The sequence below is a fragment of the Bactrocera neohumeralis genome, chromosome 2 (genome assembly GCF_024586455.1).
Source record: "Bactrocera neohumeralis isolate Rockhampton chromosome 2, APGP_CSIRO_Bneo_wtdbg2-racon-allhic-juicebox.fasta_v2, whole genome shotgun sequence".
NCBI lineage: Eukaryota > Metazoa > Arthropoda > Insecta > Diptera > Tephritidae > Bactrocera > Bactrocera neohumeralis.
In genome coordinates, this window is record NC_065919.1 from 33,765,714 (window position 1) to 33,778,358 (window position 12,645).

The 12,645-nt window shown below is 35.8% G+C and overlaps 1 long non-coding RNA gene across 1 annotated transcript; it reads left to right on the forward strand.

Moving 5' to 3' along the window:
* Positions 1-8,074: 8,074 nt before the first annotated feature.
* Positions 8,075-9,248, forward strand: LOC126764568 (uncharacterized). Its single transcript, XR_007668076.1, has 3 exons — positions 8,075-8,192; positions 8,251-8,992; positions 9,095-9,248. It is a non-coding gene; the product is annotated as an uncharacterized LOC126764568 (long non-coding RNA).
* The last annotated feature ends 3,397 nt before the right edge of the window (positions 9,249-12,645 follow it).

Here is a 12,645-nt window from a genome sequence, read left to right on the forward strand (position 1 = left end):
ATTAATGAACTGAAAAATTTAAAAAATCTTGTTTCTAATATTCACATGAATTAATTACTTATTTTTTTTTTGTAATACATTTTTGAATTGAAATAAATATAAAAAACTTAAAAACGAAAATTTTAACTTCCACAAGTCACTAATACGTAACTTCCACAAGTCACTAATACGTAACTTCTACAAGTCACTAATACGTAACTTCCACAAGGCACTAATACGTAACTTCTGAAAGTAACGTCCGCGGGGAACAACTTCCCAATAAGGAAGTGACTTCTATGATGAAAAAAATGTATCGCAGACGTTGAATTGTAACTTCTTGAAGTCACTTATAAGTTAGTGGGTTAACGCACTTTTAGTGATTTTCAACATAACCTTTGTATGGGAGGTGGGCGTGGTTATTATCCGATTTCTTCCATTTTTGAACTGTATATGGAAATGCCTGAAGGAAACGACTCCATAGAGTTTGGTTGACATAGCTATAGTAGTTTCTGAGATATGTACAAAAAACTTACTGGAGGGCGGGGCCACACTCACTTTTCCAAAAAAATAACGTCCAAATATGTCCCTCCCTAATGCGATCCTTTGTGGCAAATTTCTCTTTAATATCTTTATTTATGGCTTAGTTATGACACTTTATAGGTTTTCGGTTTTCGCCATTTTGTGGGCGTGGCAGTTGGCCGATTTTGCCCATCTTCGAACTTAACCTTCTTATGGAGCCAGGAAATACGTGTACCAAGTTTCATTATGATATCTCAATTTTTACTCAAGTTACAGATTGCACAGACGGACGGACAGACAGACATCCGGATTTCAACTCTACTCGTCACCCTGATCACTTTGGTATATATAACCCTATATCTGACTCTTTTAGTTTTAGGACTTACAAACAACCGTTATGTGAACAAAACTATAATACTCTCCTTAGCAACTTTGTTGCGAGAGTAAAAAAGCGACCCCTTAGAGTTTAGCTTCAGCGCCTGGCTTGAGGGAGGATTTTTTTTGTCAATCACTAACATTTGAGGGGGTAAGAGTTGAAAAAAAATTCGAAATTTTTTTTTGAAGCACCCTAATATACATATATATATATATATATATATATATATATATCCTATATATATATACCCTATATACATATATCTAAAATAGTGGAAATTAAAATATTCTTACACATATGTAATAAGCAAATTATTTTTTTTTAATTTGTTGTAGATATAAAAATAATTAAATTTCCACTATTTTATTATTTTAAATATAATTTTAAGTCGTTAATTAATTTTGATATTTAGCTTAAATCTGAATGTTTCAATAGGAAGTAAAATATTACCGTCAAGAATGATAGAAACAAAGATTGCGCAGTGACGAGTTCAAATTTCGTTCGTTCTGCGCATCTAACGGCACGGTTGGCCAACGTACAATCAGCTGTTTTTCAGTTGTTTGTTTTTCTTTGCAATAAGAAGCAATTTTGTATTGCAGGCATACAAAAAAATTAATATCATCAAAAGTTAACATCACTATAAGTGAATATTATTAAAAGATAACAATATAAGTGAAATTTTGTAGTGAACATTTACCTACATATTCATTTCATTGTATTTTCATTGTATTATTTAATTTTGTCTCTTTGCTGTTTTTGTGTTCAACCATAAATGTATATGTATGCAAATAAAGAGATTGAATATTTTGTATTTCATTTTATCAATTTATTATCTTTTTTAATTTTCCTTTTTTTGCTGTACATATTTTCAATTAAGGTTTTATTTAAGGAACGAATCCTAAAATACATTCTAGCTCTAAAAAACAGTGCTTTTACTTTCGTGCTATAGTTTACAAAATTACTTAAATCTTAGTGCTTCTGAACATAATTTGTGCATTTACGTCGTCAAATTCTGCTTGCAAGGCTCTCATATGCTCTATCAACATATCTGTTGGTTTTGAGAGTCCTCCATCATTATTATTATTATTATTAGCATTATTTTAAATATAACTTTAAGTCGTTAATTAATTTTGATATTTAGCTTAAATCTGAATGTTTCAATAGGAAGTAAAATATTACCGTCAAGAATGATAGAAACAAAGATTGCGCAGTGACGAGTTCAAATTTCGTTCGTTCTGCGCATCTAACGGCACGGTTGACCAACGTACAATCAGCTGTTTTTCAGTTGTTTGTTTTTCTTTGCAATAAGAAGCAATTTTGTATTGCAAAAATTAATATCATCAAAAGTTAACATCACTATAAGTGAATATTATTAAAAGACTAGAGGACCCGCCCACGTTTTACTGTGGCTGATACATACTTAGGTAGTACTACTAATACCATCTATATGATTTCTATTGGTTAGATTATAAGTATTAGTTAAGGAATAATCGCATTTTTGGTGAAGCAACTTGTGTTAGTTTACAAATAAGTGAATCAAAAAGCATTTCGTGCGTTAAGAAAGAATTGGTTTTTGGCGTAAAAATACTACTGAATTTGGGCTGTGCATCAGTGAAATCAATCGAGTCCAATCGATTTTCAGCCTAGTAGACTGCATATTAAGAAACGGTTCTCAAGCTCAAGAAAGACAAAGCTGGCAAAGTTATGGCATCGAATGATAAATGAGCCAGTTTTAATTGAGAACCAATTGTGCAGCGTTGATTTAATTCACGATTTTTATCTCCGATGAAATATATTTGTAAAAATTGATGGTTATCGTCAGGGAGCGGTAACAATGAACCCGCTAGGTGATAAATTTGACCTTGGATCTGTAATATGTATGCAATGTTATAGGAATAAATTTTTCCCTATTCATTGAAAAAACCATCAAATATTCCATGCAATCACCTTAAATGTCGGCATAAATTGATATCTTATAATTTTTGTAGCGCCGAAAGAAGTCATTTGAAAAGACGAATTGTACTCTTGTATATGATTTAAAAAATGTTTCGATTCTGGTGATGTCTCAAAAATTAATGATTGTAATGGTTCAGGAGGCGGTTCAAATTCCGGCAATTTTACTTTCCCGTTAGCGCAACACATTCCAGCCGTTTCTCCCGAGAATTTAGCCGCTTCACAATGTGGGCATATAACATCCATCATTCCAATATATCCATGTACATTATAGTCGATTGAAGGGTCGTAATCAAATGCAGCACGGAACATATCTTCCAAAACACGACGTCGTATTCGCGTAGGTCTTGCTGAATTTCTTGCATGATGAGCTTCTTCAAATCTATTTCGTGGACGTCGCACTGCAGTTTGTGATACTCTTTGTGACAACACGCCCCGAACATTTCGAGTACGTCGACCTATGTTTGATTTTGGAAGTGCCGGCACTTTCTTTAAAATAATTTCTTATATGATCACTTCGTTTGAAACACACATAAAGAGTTTTCACTGAATAATTTTCAATAATTATTCTTTTAAAGAGCCGGAATAAAAAAGCAAGCGACCGAAATTGAACGATTCAAATAATTTACAAATCAAAATATTGAAAAACAAAACAAAAAGGAATTATATGAAAAGTCACTTTTTGGAAATTTCCAATTTTTCGACTTTTCCTTATGAAAAGTATATGGTTTTTTTTATATCTAACCCTTTCCAGATCCACAGCGAACACTTTCTGATTTCATGAAGATTGGTTCCGCCGTTCTCGAGCGTTAGCGTTACTAACAAACAAACAATCATTTTTACTTACATACATATGTATGTACATATGTATGTATATACATATGTACATCCAAAATAAAACGTTTGTATGGGAAAAAGAAAAGGGCTGTTTTTAGGGGTTTTCCGGCAACTTTCGTAATTTTTTCTTACATAAGAACCTTCTCCTAATAATAACAATACAACAAAAAAAAATCAGCCAAATCGGTTCAGCCGTTTATGAGTGATGAAATTACAAAGAAAGTGGCATTGATTTTTATATATATAGATAACAGTATAAGTGAAATTTTATAGTGAATATTTTATTATTTTAAATATAACTTTAAGTCGTTAATTAATTTTGATATTTAGCTTAAATCTGAATGTTTCAATAGGAAGTAAAATATTACCGTCAAGAATGATAGAAACAAAGATTGCGCAGTGACGAGTTCAAATTTCGTTCGTTCTGCGCATCTAACGGCACGGTTGGCCAACGTACAATCAGCTGTTTTTCAGTTGTTTGTTTTTCTTTGCAATAAGAAGCAATTTTGTATTGCAGGCATACAAAAAAATTAATATCATCAAAAGTTAACATCACTATAAGTGAATATTATTAAAAGATAACAATATAAGTGAAATTTTGTAGTGAACATTTACCTACATATTCATTTCATTGTATTTTCATTGTATTATTTAATTTTGTCTCTTTGCTGTTTTTGTGTTCAACCATAAATGTATATGTATGCAAATAAAGAGATTGAATATTTTGTATTTCATTTTATCAATTTATTATCTTTTTTAATTTTCCTTTTTTTGCTGTACATATTTTCAATTAAGGTTTTATTTAAGGAACGAATCCTAAAATACATTCTAGCTCTAAAAAACAGTGCTTTTACTTTCGTGCTATAGTTTACAAAATTACTTAAATCTTAGTGCTTCTGAACATAATTTGTGCATTTACGTCGTCAAATTCTGCTTGCAAGGCTCTCATATGCTCTATCAACATATCTGTTGGTTTTGAGAGTCCTCCATCAGAAAGGTGATCCACCCAAGTATAAGATGAACAATTTTCTGAATTGGCACAAATTTCGGCGTTGTCTTTAACAAGTTTGTGGCAGATGTACACTGCCAAATTCTCAAGTCCGTCGTTGTTGAGAATCTCCAAGTCATAATTTTTTTCAGTTGGGTCAGTGGAGTTTTGATCAACTGACACTCGTTGAAAAATACTACCTGCAAAAATATAATAAACATACATACATGCGTATAAATAAATGGAATGAATTGTTTGTTAAGTTTATTATTATAATTTGGATAAGAAGCAGTGGTAAGTATGCAAAAGCTTAGTTTGTACAGTATACAATAGTATATATTTGCATTTGTTAACATAAGTTCATTTTTATATTAAAATGTTTTCTGTAGTTTTAGTTTTATAATACTATGTACTTTTAATATTTTGATAATAATTCCCTTCCAAATCTGGGGTGTTGTCGACTTCAACATTCCTTTCATCTGTAATCGCTCCTTCGTTTTGACCAAGTATATAGGAGGGCATCCTATACTTGAACTCTTGCCTGACTGGGTGATCGTGAAGACCGCCTTTTAACCTGATTACGCCAAACTAATTCGTTGGATTCCGCGAACTTAAACCAGCAAGAGTGTTTGGATATAAAAGTAAAATTATTGTAATCAAAATGATGTAATTACCCATTTCAAACTGCAAATTGCTTTCGAAGGCTTATGGAGCGAATTGCACTTCACAAATGCACGCATTTTTATACTCTCGCAACAAAGTTGCTAAGGAGAGTATTATAGTTTTGTTCACATAACGGTTGTTTGTAAGTCCTAAAACTAAAAGAGTCAGATATAGGGTTATATATGTATACCAAAGTGATCAGGGTGACGAGTAGAGTCGAAATCCGGATGTCTGTCTGTCCGTCCGTCTGTGCAATCTGTAACTTGAGTAAAAGATTGAGATATCATGATGAAACTTGGTACACATATTTCTTGGCTCCATAAGAAGGTTAAGTTCGGAGATGGGCAAAATCGGCACACTGCCACGCCCACAAAATGGCGAAAGCCGAAAATCTATAAAGTGTCATAACTAAGCCATAAATAAAGATATTAAAATGAAATTTGGCACAAAGGATCGCATTGGGGAGGGGCACATTTAGACGTAATTTTTTTGTAAAAGTGGGCGTGGCCCCGCCCCCTACTCTGTTTTTTGTACATATCTCGGAAACTGTTATAGCTATGTCAACTAAACTCTATAGAGTCGTTTCTTTCAGGCATTTCCATATACAGTTCAAAAATGGAAGAGATCGGATAATAACCACGCCCACCTCCCATACAAAGGTAATGTTGAAAATCACTAAAAGTGCGTTAACCGACTAACAAAAAACGTCAGAAACCCTAAATTTTACGGAACGAACTGCAGAAGGAAGCTACACCCAGACTTGTTTTAAAAATTGAAAATGAGCGTGGCGTCGCCCACTTATGGACCAAAAACCATATCTCAGGAACTACTCTACCGATTTCAATGAAATTCGGTATATAATATTTTCTTAACACCCTGATGACATGTACGGAATATGGGTGAAATCGGTTCACAACCACGCCTTCTTCCATTATAACGCTATTTTGAATTCCATCTGATGCCTTCTCTGTATAATATATACATTAGGAACCAATGATGATAGCGGAATAAAACTTTACACAAATACGGTATTTGAAAAATATGTAAATGACGGATAATGAGATCTCGATTATCACTTTATCAGGCGAGAGTATAAAATGTTCGGTGACACCCGAACTTAGCCCTTCCTTACTTGTTAACATTAATTTTGTCCGCTCGACGGAGAAATTAATCCATTGTTTTAGTACTGTTTTATCCTTAGGGAAATGGAAAAATCTCCACTTCGTATTTTTTTTGGAAAAGTGGGCGTGGCCCCGCCCCCTACTAAGTTTGTTGTACATATCTCGGAAACCACTACAGCTATGTCAACCAAACTCTGTAGAGTCGATTCCTTCAGGCATTTCCACATACAGTTCAAAAATGGAAGAAATCGGTTAATAACCACGCTCACCTCCCATACAAAGGTTATGTTGAAAATCACTAAAAGTGAGTTAACCGACTAACAAAAAACGTCAGAAACACTTAATTTTACGGAAGAAATGGTAGAAGGAAGCTGCATCCAGATTTTTTTTTTTAAATTGAGAATGGGCGTGGCGTCGCCCACTTATGGACCGAAAACTATATCTCAGGAACTCCTCCACCGATTTCAATAAAATTCGGTATATAATATTTTCTTAATACCCTGATGATATGTACGAAATATGGGTGAAATCGGTTCACAACCACGCCTTCTTCCATTATAACGCTATTTTGAATTCCATCTGATGCCTTCTCTGTATAATATATACATTAGGAACCAATGATGATAGGGGAATAAAACTTTACACAAATACTGTATTTGAAAAATATGTAAATGACGGATAATGAAAACTCGATTATCACTTTATCATGCGAGAGTATAAAATGTTTGGTGACACCCGAACTTAGCCCTTCCTTACTTGTTAACATTGTTATTATTGCATACGAACACTGCGCAACGCATTTAAAAAATATAAAGTTTCACAATTAACACTACATTTGAAAATACAATTCAAATTCAGATTCGAAGGCGGGGGCGAATAATAAGCCAACCGTTACGTCAGCAAGAACAGCTGACTGAAAGCAAACTTGCGCATTGCGTAATCTCTTTCTCTATCATTCTTGGTATGCCGTTCTTTAAAAAATTATAACAAACAAGGTAGTATATATGAGGTAACTTAGAACAAGATATCATATTCACAACTGGTTAGAGTGAGAAAACCATTGAACATTAAATAGCGATGTGTGACTCTTTCCCTCTCTATAGACAAAATTAACAAATAGTTTAACGCGCAAAAGTGAACAATATCAACCCTGCAAGACGGAGGCAGAGATAAAGAGATGTCCAACTCCTCTCCCATTGGAAGTGAGAGAGCAATTGCTAAACGTCAAAACCTCCTGAACTCGATCAGCTGTCAAAGTTCAGGAGGTTTTGACGTTTAACAATTGGAAACGTGAGATGGCCACATTGAAATCTTAACCAAAAAATATGTAAACGGAGGGATTTGTTGCCTCGCTCAAGACCACTACATAATATGTAAAAAAACGATAATTAAAGAAAACACGAAATATAAATGTATTTGATGAAATGTTTTGTCATGTGATGCATCATAATATTAATTTTCAATAGAAAATTATAAAAAACTTTTACCATTTGAGAGCTAACAAGCTGAATGCCCTTATGAAGTATGTTCAAAAGTCAATTATTTTAATATAGCATAAAAATATTTAAATAGTTTCGCCATATATTAAAAGTCTAATATATAATAATTTGCAATCGTAATAAATGTTGGGTGTTTTATTTTAGATGCCTAAAAATTCTTGTTCGATCTGGCCACAATGGAAAATGTTATAAAAAACGCTTATTTTGAGGCGCTCTCAAACTGGAATAAGTTGAGCATCTCATTATCCCTGACAGAGGTAAAAGATTGCACAAACACATTGAAACATTTCCATCTGTTCACCAATACTGTTACAGTTTCCGAAATTTTCAATTGAATGGGAGAAAGCGTAAGTAAGAGAGAGAAAAACTATCGACATTCAAGCTTATCGAAATATTAATATGTTAAAAGAGAAATCACGATACACAATTTTTTGCAATAAGAAAAATTAGTAACAGAAGCTGGGAAATACGCAATTTTTTAGTTAATTTTGGCGTTTCAACAAGTAAGTTCTTATTTGATAAATATTTACGAATAATTCTTTACCTATAAATAGAAATCAAGGCGATTTTTTTTTAACTAAAACTTTTTTTATTGCAAATTAACAAGCCCTGAAAGAAATGTGTACATTGATAATTTCTTTGGAGATTGCACCGTTGGCGGCGAATATAAAACGTGCTAAGTTTTATGAAGATATCTTGTAAGACACATAAGGTTTCTATATAAGAAACTGATTTTGATCGGCTATCGGTTCGCGATTAATTTGTTTTCCCTTCTAAAAATTGTAATTTTGTTTACTCAATACTTCTTGGTGACGCAAAACAAAACTTACAGGACCTTATGGTGGTTGATGAAGCCTCACAGCTACGCTCGCTTTTAGAGGATTCGTATTCAATGGAAAATGGTGTGGCAAAGAACATAATTCTGTTAACATGAGAAAAAGTTAGACAAAAGAAGCCTAGTGTTATGAATTTGAAATTGATGATTAAACGTTTAATCCAACCGCTGCATGATGAAAGAGAAACGTTACTATATCACCTATGACATCGAGATGGAACAGTGAGTAGCGTTGGAAACAACTGCTTTTGTCACCAATTGTTTTCAACTAGCGAATTTTAATAATGTTTTAAACTTACTAATACTCTTTTCTACAATTACCAGATGGTTGTGTGATAAAGGTTTTGAGAGCTATTCCAACCGCATTTAATAAACATTGAACGACAAGACATTGCTGGGTGTACGACCGGAATTGTACAAGCATTTCGTGCAAGTTAGAATTTCTATTATTTTTACAGAAGATGTATTTACTTCAATAAAAAATGCCACGATTTACCGTACTGAGCGGTTTAGCGTCTGGTTCTTTATTGATTATACTTGTATCAGTTCGTTCTTAAACTAAACTTAGCTTACTTTACTAAGAGTGTGCAGACTCGACTCAACCCGCCGTCAACGACTCGGCATAACTTCTTCTTCTTAATTGGTGTAGACACCGCTTACGCGATTATAGCCGAGTTAACAACAGTGCGCCAGTCGTTTCTTCTTTTCGCTACGTGGCGCCAATTGGATATTCCAAGCGTAGCCAGGTCGTCCTCCACTTGGTTCTTCCAACGGAGTGGAGGTCTTCCTCTTTCTCTGCTTCCCCCGGCGAGTACGGCGTCGAATACTTTCAGAGCTGGAGTGTTTTCGTCCATTCGGACAACATGACTCAGCCAGCGTAGCCGCTGTCTTTAATTCTCGAAAACTCGCAACGTCGACTCATCAGTTGTTGTCATCGTCCAAGCCTCTGCACCATATGTCAGGACGGGAATTATGAGTGACTTTTAGAGTTTGGTTTTTTTTCGCTGAGAGAGGACTTTACTTCCCAATTGCCTACTCAGTTCGAAGTAGCACCTGTTGGCAAGAGTTATCTTGCGTTGGATTTCCAGGCCAACATTGTTGGTGGTGTTTACACTGGTTCCCAAATATACGAAACTATCTACAACTTCACAGTTATGAGTGTTAACAGTGACGTGAGTGCTAAGTCGCGAGTGCGACGACTGTTTGTGTAATGACAGGAAATATTTCGTGTTGCTCTCGTTCACTACCAGACCCATATGTTTGCCTCCTTGTCCAGTCGGGAGAAAGCAGAACTAACGGCGGTGGTGTTGAGGTCGATGATATCAAAATCATCGGCATATACCAGCCACGTCAGTTTACGCAGCCGTATTAGTTTTCGGGGATACCAAATTCAGACATCGCGGTATAGAGGCAGCTCCTTTTCGTGCTGTCGAAAGCAGTTTTGAAATCGATGAAGAGGTGGTGTGTGTCGATTCTCCTTTCACGGGTCTTTTTTAAAATTATTGGTTGTTGATTTGCCAAGTCTAAACCACACTGATAAGGTCCTATCAGTTTGTTGACGGTGGGCTTTAATCTTTTACACAATACGCTCGATAGAACCTTATACGCGATGTTAAGGAGGCTTATCCCACTGTAGTTGGCGCAGAGTGTTGGGTATCTCCTTTTGTGGATTGGGCAGAGCACACTTAAATTCCAATCGTTGGGCATGCTTTCGTCCGACCATATTTTGCAATGAAGCTGATGCATGCTCCTTATGGATCCATCGATTGGGGAATCGGGTTCGTCTTCTCCTGGCGTTGTGCGTTCACTGCCATTCAGCAGGCTGGAGAAGTGTTCCCTCCATAATTTAAGTATGCTCTGGGCATCGGTCACTAGATCATCTTTGGGGGTTTTACAAGAGTATGCTCCCGTCTTGAAACCTTCAGTTAGCCGCCGCATCTTTCCGTAGAATTTTCGAGCATTACCCCTATCGGCCAGCTTATCAAGCTCTTCGTACTCACGCATTTCGGCCTCTTTCTTCTTCTGTCTGCAAATGCGTCTCGCTTCCCTCTTCAAGTCTCGGAATCTGTCCCATCATGCACGTGTTGTGGTCAATTGTAACGTTGCGAGGTTTTCTCTGCGCTGCAACACGGCACTCCTCGTCGTACCAGCTGTTCTTTTGCATTTTCCGAAGACCGATGGCTGTACGTGAGGAGTTTGAGTGCTCTCAGAGAGCAGGAGTGCAAGTCGAGTAGAAAATCGTTAGACTATCTGTTGTGAATCCTTGTGTTTGTTGTTGGTGTGCGTTTTTTGCTGCACAGAGGTGGGTGCGAATCTTGGCTGCAATAAGATAGTGGTCCGAGTCGATGTTAGCACTTCGGAGCGCATGCACATCTAAAACACTGGTGACTGGATGGTGGTATTTCGATCCGGAGACAGCCTGGTGGCTTGATGAATCTTCTTATGCTGGAATCGAGTACTACAGATAACAATATTTCGGGCCCCGGCGAAGTCGATCGGCCTCAAGCCATTTGTGGATGTTTCCTCGTGAAGGCTGAATTTACCGACCGTCGTTCCAAAGATATCTTCTTTGCCCACCCTGGCGTTAAAGTCGCCAAGCACGATTTTGACATCGTGACGGAACCAGAGCTCATAGGTGTGCTCCAAGCGCTCATAGAAGGCATCTTTGGTCACATCGTCCTTCTCTTCCGTCGGGGCGTGGGCGCAAATCAGATATATTGAAGAACCTCGCTTTGATGCGGATTGTGGCTAGACGTTCATCCACCGGAGTGAATGATAGTACTCGGCGACGGAATCACTCTCCCTCCACGCTCCTTTATATTCGTAGTCCTTATTTCATTTGCCATGGTCGTCATCAAAAGTGAGGTCACTCATCCGAGGCTTTTTGTTTCTTTTCATTGGGGGTGTTTTTTTAGGTGGCGGGTCCCAAGCCCAGCGCACAACGCTATGTAGATATATATGTATATAAATGTGTTTTGTGTATACACGATCGTGGTAATGTATTTTGTTTATACTATTTTGCATATTTTGTATATATTTATGTATTTATAATTTCAAAATACACATATTTTTAATTTTATTATTTCAAAAGAGTACTTTTCTGATGACGAAACTTGCGCGTGTGGATAAATTAGCGGTAAGTAAGAATTTAAAATCCATCTTGATCCATTGCGACGAAAAGTCTTCAGCGGCGGAGTTATTTTTGCTGAGATGGCACAGGATCGCGATAATTTTTGTATGTGTGTGTGAAACAAGAAACTTATTACAGAAACTTACAAAGAGGTTGCAGAAGTAGAAAGTGCCATACGTTATGAAGAAATTTAAAATTGTTATTGTTTTAAACTTATACCTATACCTGCGTTTTGTGTTTTGTATATATATCTTGTTAGAATACCTATATTAACGCTAAAAATGACAAGAAAGTTAGCTATTAATAACTTTAGAAGTCAATATTAACAAACCGTAGTTATACGACTGACTATTCCTAACACGCTATGTCTACTTACATGTATATATATTAGGGTGTGCCATTTGAGGCAACCTTTTTTTTCAACTGAAAAACAGCCTCTAAACTTTCGAAATGTGTAAAAAAAAGTCACTCAAAAGATGAGCTCTTAATATTAATATTAAGAGGTGCCTCTTTCAAATTTTCTGTTTTCCATATAAATTACATGGAAAAAAAATTGTTTTTTTTGTGGTGGTTATTCTGCGGAGGTTATTATATGTGCACGCGGTGGCTGCCAGTTGGGATGGTAAACTCGATTCGGATTTTACTCGAGAATCGAGTTTTCTCGTAAAATAATCGATTTTTGGAATGTCAAGAATCGATTCTTAATCGACTTCAACTACTGAAGATCGATTCTGAAAAATCGATT